Genomic DNA, 6,772 nt, shown 5'->3' on the forward strand with positions numbered 1-6,772 from the left:
CAAGTTTATAATTTAGATTTAACAGAAAAATATTATAAATTATTAATCAATAATCATAATAACTCAAACAAGAAAGTCATCAAAATAACACAAATGTCAATCAGTCTAAACAGAAACATCGTTGTTACTGGTTGTTTTCAACTTATTCAATGGTGGCATATTTTCACTCTTGTTATCCTCAAAACCCACGCCATTTTTGGAAAGTCTACTTCGGTATATCAACAGTTTCTTCTAAAGACAGATTGTTAGTATAAATTGTGTTTAATATGAACATCAAACGACATCCACCCTGTGGTTTTTCATGCTTTGTTTCTCCAAGTCCTAATTCACATACCAACTTCATTTCGGCTTTTACCTGTTCCGCGGTATACCTGGTGCTGTTAGTTATAGCTCTGCAAGGTACTAAACAACCAGGGTATAGCAAATATTTCGGACAAGCTAAGATGTTTGCATCATTGGCTCTGAAAACCCAGAATTAGTGTAGCCAGACAACAACTTCTTATGTTGTAAAAAATATTCAGATAATGCAATTGATTTTTCTGCAGTTTGCAGACTTATTTCAATATAATCTTCTTTCATATTTTGACTGCAATCTATAGCATCTTTCATGGTTTCTACAAAACATGGTGTTATTGACTGGTCCTTGGCTTCTCCTGCTGACTGTAATATATTTGCTGCATTTTCAGTGGCTTGCAATATCATTAATTAGCATGATAATCTCTGTGTATGGCCTTTCAATTTACCTAGCATTCATACTCACTATTTCCTGTATTTGGCTGGGACGATAGGTCTGATCATTTGTTTCCGTTTTCTGTTGGCAGTACATATGTCATGTGTCAGTACTTTAAACAAGGCCTTTAATATAGCTTTTGTTTCACCCATGTCCCTTTTGTTTTATAATATTCAGGGCTTTCAACACTATAACTAAAGCTGAACTGCATGTTTGAGTGACCTTTTGCACCGCCACATCTCCTTCTCGTTTTGTCTTTAATGCCTTCAACAATTATCTCTAAAAAAATCAAAAAAGCATTCATAGATGCCTGACTATTTAATCATAATAATAATATTAAGATAACCGTTTGTCTCAAAACCATTATCTTTCAATATATAGATCCACATTTTTGCAAAATTTTGTACTTTCAATCTTATCTTATATCTACTCAGTACTGCAGTACAATATTTATATCTGAAAATATACCTTTTGCAACTTTCAGGCACCATGTGTGTCCCTGTTAATTTTTGATACTATTCGTCTTTCAAGGGTGTCTTAATATCCGTTTCAGCTTATTTTGCCATAGCAACATCAATTTCAGGACCAAACTTTTGTTCTCATATTCTTTTTCTAACACCCTCAAGGGTAACTGGGGAATAGAAGTATGGTCACCATTGGTCTTCCTCCGACCGGCAGTAAAACCCTTGCTAAAGTGGGGCGTCCGTTTGGCTGTGCGGGATGTACAAATTTGCAGCCACGTCCGGTCAGAATGGGGACGTTAAATCCGATGCCTCGTGTAAAGAGAGTGCCACGCTCTTTGCACGTTAAGAACCCTTGCAACAACTCTTCGAGGGGTCCGTAGGTGACCTGTTGCAAGGCTTTAATAAAGATAAAAAAAAAAACCTGTTGCAAGGCTAAATTTCTGTCCCTATCCAATATACCCTCATTTACCGTGGCAGTCTAAATTTCTCCGACCTTAATCCCGGACGCCCCTTTTACAGAATCTACCTATTGTATTTATTGTTAATTTGTTCTCGTCCTGAATATGCATGAAATATTTGCCACTGGACGTTAAGCAACCAACAATCAATCAATCAATCTTTTTCTAACTCGAAGTCCTCATCTAACATTTTATCTAGGGAACAACCAACGTCTTGTTTATTTTGTTCCATTTCATCTTCAGATATATCTGACAGTTCTGGCATATCAGTCTTATCGGACATTTTTTGTGACCGCATTTTAGCTTTACTCGGATGTTTGCCAACTATGCAGTACTCTGACAGTAGGCTATATATTTTAAATAAAATTACGTTTTTTCCACAAAACTATTTTGAGGTAATTTCTGGTTTTATTTTAACCAACTTGGTAACAGAGAAGCAGAATTGTCATGGGCTTGTTTCTCGAGGCTTGTAAATATTCATCAAGCATTGTTCTGCTAAATAATGGTTCAGCTTTAGTTAGATGTTTTCAAATATTTCTTTCTTTTTCACAGCTATCAAAGTATCTTAAAATTGACCTATATAAACCGTCATTGCAGGTAGAAAATATAATGACGAATTTGAGACTAATGATTTGTTCAACCAAGACTTATAGCTGACATACATGCTTGGTTCTATCCAAATATCAATTTGTTAGACCACTTTTCAAATACAATCTTTATGACTTATTGACCTTTTTCAGGAAAGAGTTTCTCGTTTGACGGAGGAAGACCCGAGGGGACTTGTGAGTACCATTGCCAGACAACACCCTGGGTTTGTCTTTGATGTCCTGGACAAAGACGACACTCAACAAGGTGGGCATCATCCTTCGCCCAACAGTTCAGTCCCTGACTGGTGTACCTGCACCTACTGTAGGGAGATGCCAACTGAGGCGGACAAACGGTGTTGTGGCAGAACAAGTCTGAACTGCTACTCCTGGATACCAGGACGTACCCAATTCATGACAAGTTATTATATTACAGCAGCTGACTAATGTGGCAATATTGATGTTATTGTTCATTTTTTACTTCTAGTCCTTTAATATTGTTTCAAAAATATATAGAGAAAATATTTATTTTCTATTACAAAAATAGAGGTGGAAGACCTTTTTTTTGTACTATCCTGTTTATGGGAAAGGGGTTTTAAAATCATCACACAAGAAAATAGTGGCTTTTGTTCTGTCATTCTAATCAGAGAATAACCAATCATTTGACAATGTTTAAATGTTTAAATTAACTGTTGTGACCTTTCTTCAGTATACAAAATCATTATTAACTGTTTATGTAATGTATGACGATGATAAGAAATAAAATTAGCATTAATATTTCTTTTTTCAGGAATTCTTCTTGATAGTCTTAGATGGGTGCTTGCTATGGCAAGAAGGCTTCGGGAGGAGTTACCTGTCTTGCCTCAGAATGAGGACTTTAATAGGTCTAATCGCTTTGCAGCATATAGGCAATATATTGTCTAGGTACATGGCAGACTAGGGACAGGAGATCGTAGAGTGATCCCAAGCTGCTGTGTGTGGATGATCTGGGATAAATATCCCAATCCATTTTGACAATATAAAGGTTTTATAGGGAGAGGTATAATTAAATGTGAAAAAACCAACATGTTTTTATTTTTGCTTTAAATTCAGGAATAGTGTTCGTAGTGGGTATTCCCATGTGTTGTCAGAATTTAAAATGATAATTCTGGAATTTCTGTTTTTATTTGTTACCTTAGGTGATGTGCTGTCTTCATGTCATTGTCTCATAACCATTTTTTTACATTCAACATATGACGCATAAATATGTGATAAAAGTGAATATTGAAATGATTTATACTTCATTTGAACACTGGTGGATAGTTGTCTAAAATGGCAATCATACAACATCTTCATCTTGTTTTAAGCTCAATTTTTTTAATAGACACGATTGATTAATTGATTGTTAGTTGCTTATCGTCCAGTGGCAAATATTTCATGCATATTCAGGACGAGAACAAGTTCAGAATAAATACAAAAGGTAGGTTCTGTAATAGATTAAGGGATTAAGGTCGGAGAAATTTAGACTGCCACGGGAAATGAGGGTATATTGGATAGGGACAGAAATTTAGCCTTGCAACAGGTCACCTACGGACCCCTCAAAAAGTTGTTGCAAGGGTTCTTAACGTGCAAAGAGTTAATTTAGTAAATACTTCTTTATATTTAAACTTATTTTTACCTATCCAATGCGTTCTTGATCTTGTCGATACGATGTAACAATAACAGTAGTTCATATCAGAGACATATGATATAGTGCATTATATATATATATATATATTAATATGAGGCAAATAACTATCATCGTAATATTGTATAGATAATAAAGTTTGCACAAAACTTGAAGAACAGCTTTAACATAAAGAAAATTTCGTTACAAAGTATCCTGAATGAATGTCGTAGGAATTTAGGGAGCTACCATTTGATTTTTATGGGTTGGGGGGCTAGTATGAACTAAGAAAAAAAAATGCAGGACAGAATAGAGAGAAAAATAAAAAGGCAGGACAGAGATTACAACTAAAAAAAATGCAGGACAAAATTTTCTATCCTAGCCCCCCCCCCCCCTCCCCCCATAAAAATCAAATGGTAGCTCCCTTAGAACGTACCAATTCATCATGTTCATACTTGTTTTTTCGCGGGGTTTTAGTTTAGTTCAAATATATTTTATTTGCAAAAGTAGCAAAAGAGATTGGACACAAGTTTTAACAACATTAGTGACGTCCTCTCCCGCGGGTTTTTTTAGAGAAGGTAAACATTCAGACGAAAAAATTCGTTTCTTAACTCTGGAAGAGTTCAAAAGATGAAAAGGTGACACAATTTGCGGATAATTAAGCGTTCAACCATTAATTTTTGGGTTATAAATAATGCCATGTTTGTTTTCGTTTGAAAAGTTTCTCAGGTCCTTTCATAGCTTTTACTATACGGTATGGATTTTTCCCTTTTCTGGCCGTTCAGTGGAGATCACTTCTAACCTCTCATTAGAACTGTCAGAATAATCTGTCATAGAATTGTTCTAAACTGTCCTAGAACAGTTCTACCTAGAAAAGTTCTACCGTAGAACTGTTCTAAGGTAGAACTGTTATAATCAGTTCTAGGTAGAACTGACCAAATCAGTTCTAGGTAGAACTGTCAGGATCAGTTCTAGGGTAGAACTGTCTTAAACTGTTCTAGGTAGAACTGTCCAAATCAGTTCTAACCGTAGAACTGTCAGCAGAACTGACTAAATCAGTTCTAACCGTAGAACTGTCAGCAGAACTGTCTAAAACTGTTCTAGCCGTAGAACTGACCAAACCTGTCAGGATTGTAGAACAGTTTTAAATGACGTCACTGCAGTTAGGAGAAATGTTAAAACAGTGCTGTGATGAGAATTTTTTAATATACATTATATTCTTTTGACGTATTCATATTTAAGACAAAGAGTTCTTAAAACTGTTCTATGGCTAGAACTGAATAAATCAATTCTAGCCGTAGAACTGACCAAATCAGTTCTAATCGTAGAACTGTTCTAGCCGTAGAAGTGTTCTAGTCGTAGATCTGTCTAAAACTGTTCAAGGGTAGAACTGTCAGGATCAGTTCTAGTTAGAACTGTCTAAATTAGTTCTACTATTAGGTAGAACTGACCAAATCAGTTCTAGGTTAGAACTGTTCTAGCTAGAACTGTCTAAAAGGTGTCAGGATGACAGTTCTGCATACTGTCATAGAACAGTTCTCATGACAGATTCTTACAGATTTAATGAGAGGTCAGAAATGACCTCCACTGTACGTGGTCTATTGTTACTTAAATATACGTCATTAGGACTCTTCTGCCTCTTGTGGATAGTTGTCTTTTTGGCAACCATACCACATCTCCTTATTTTATGTATATGTTTCTTTATTCTACATTGGCTAGAGGTATAGGGGGAGGGTTGAGATCTCACAAAACATGTTTAACCCCGCCGCATTTTTGCGCCTGTCCCAAGTCAGGAGCCTTTGGCCTATGTTAGTCAGTATGTTTTTTTAATATTAGTTCATTTATATGTTTTGGAGTTTAGTATGACGTCCATTTTCACTGAACTAGCACACAATTTTATTTAGGGGCCAGCTGAGGACCACCTCCGGGTGCGGGATTTTCTCGCTGCATTGAAGACCCATTGGTGGCCTTCGGCTGTTGTCTGCTCTTTGGTCGGGTTGTTGTCTCTTTGCCATATTCCCCATTTCCATTCTCAATTTTATATCAATTTCTTATATCAATAGTACTAAATTTGCAGGAACGCTTACTATGGACGTATGTTGCACTGCATTATCATATTCCTTGCCTAAAATGAGACCTGGGGACAAAATACGTGCAAGTCGGTTATTTTAATATCTTAATATTTTCATACACGGATGTATGCATTTCACTTGATACGGTCCTCTGAGTTAAACAGTTAAACTATGATTAAACAGTTTAAATCAGTCAATCAATACAGTTCACTTCCTTTATCATCTCAGTTTATTTTGGCACCTCCTGCAGGAATGATAAATTTCACTACCATTGAGTAATACCATTGTCTGACTTTTCTCTTGAAGAAAAATAGTAAAACTGTAGGCTTTAGCATATACCGGTATATCATGTATATGTATATTGGACGAACCGAAAAGCACAGCATTTATTATTAAGTAAACTTTTTTTAAAACATTAAATTTCACAATCTTTGTTAATGGAAAAATAAATGTTCTTAGAAAGGTATCTCTATCTTCAGAGTTTTATATGAAAGTTATTTTATTTTGTCCGTTTGGCAGGTTTTAATTGACTTCGACCTCATTTTCATGGTTTATTTGACAGTTTTTAGTTGTGTGGTTGGATCAATTTCTCGAGCATTATAAGCAATAGCTCAATTATATGTAGTGTATGGAACAATTGTGAGGTGCCTGTCTGTCGGTCGGTGTTTACATGACCTTGACCTCATTTTAAAGGTTCATTGTTCAATGTTTAGATTTTGTGGTTAGATCTGTTTCTCATGTTCTATTAATATATCAATATGACAACTATAGTTGGTTCATTGATAATGTTAAGTTTATGTGATAATTGTAGTAAATCCT

General features: G+C 35.5%; 1 pseudogene; it reads left to right on the forward strand.

Annotated features, from left to right (window-relative positions):
- Nucleotides 1-607: 607 nt before the first annotated feature.
- LOC127732380 (P2X purinoceptor 7-like) lies at nucleotides 608-4,069 on the forward strand (annotated as a pseudogene).
- Nucleotides 4,070-6,772: the final 2,703 nt, after the last annotated feature.

Source organism: Mytilus californianus, unplaced genomic scaffold (assembly GCF_021869535.1).
Source record: "Mytilus californianus isolate M0D057914Y unplaced genomic scaffold, xbMytCali1.0.p SCAF_24, whole genome shotgun sequence".
Classification (NCBI taxonomy): Eukaryota; Metazoa; Mollusca; class Bivalvia; order Mytilida; family Mytilidae; genus Mytilus; species Mytilus californianus.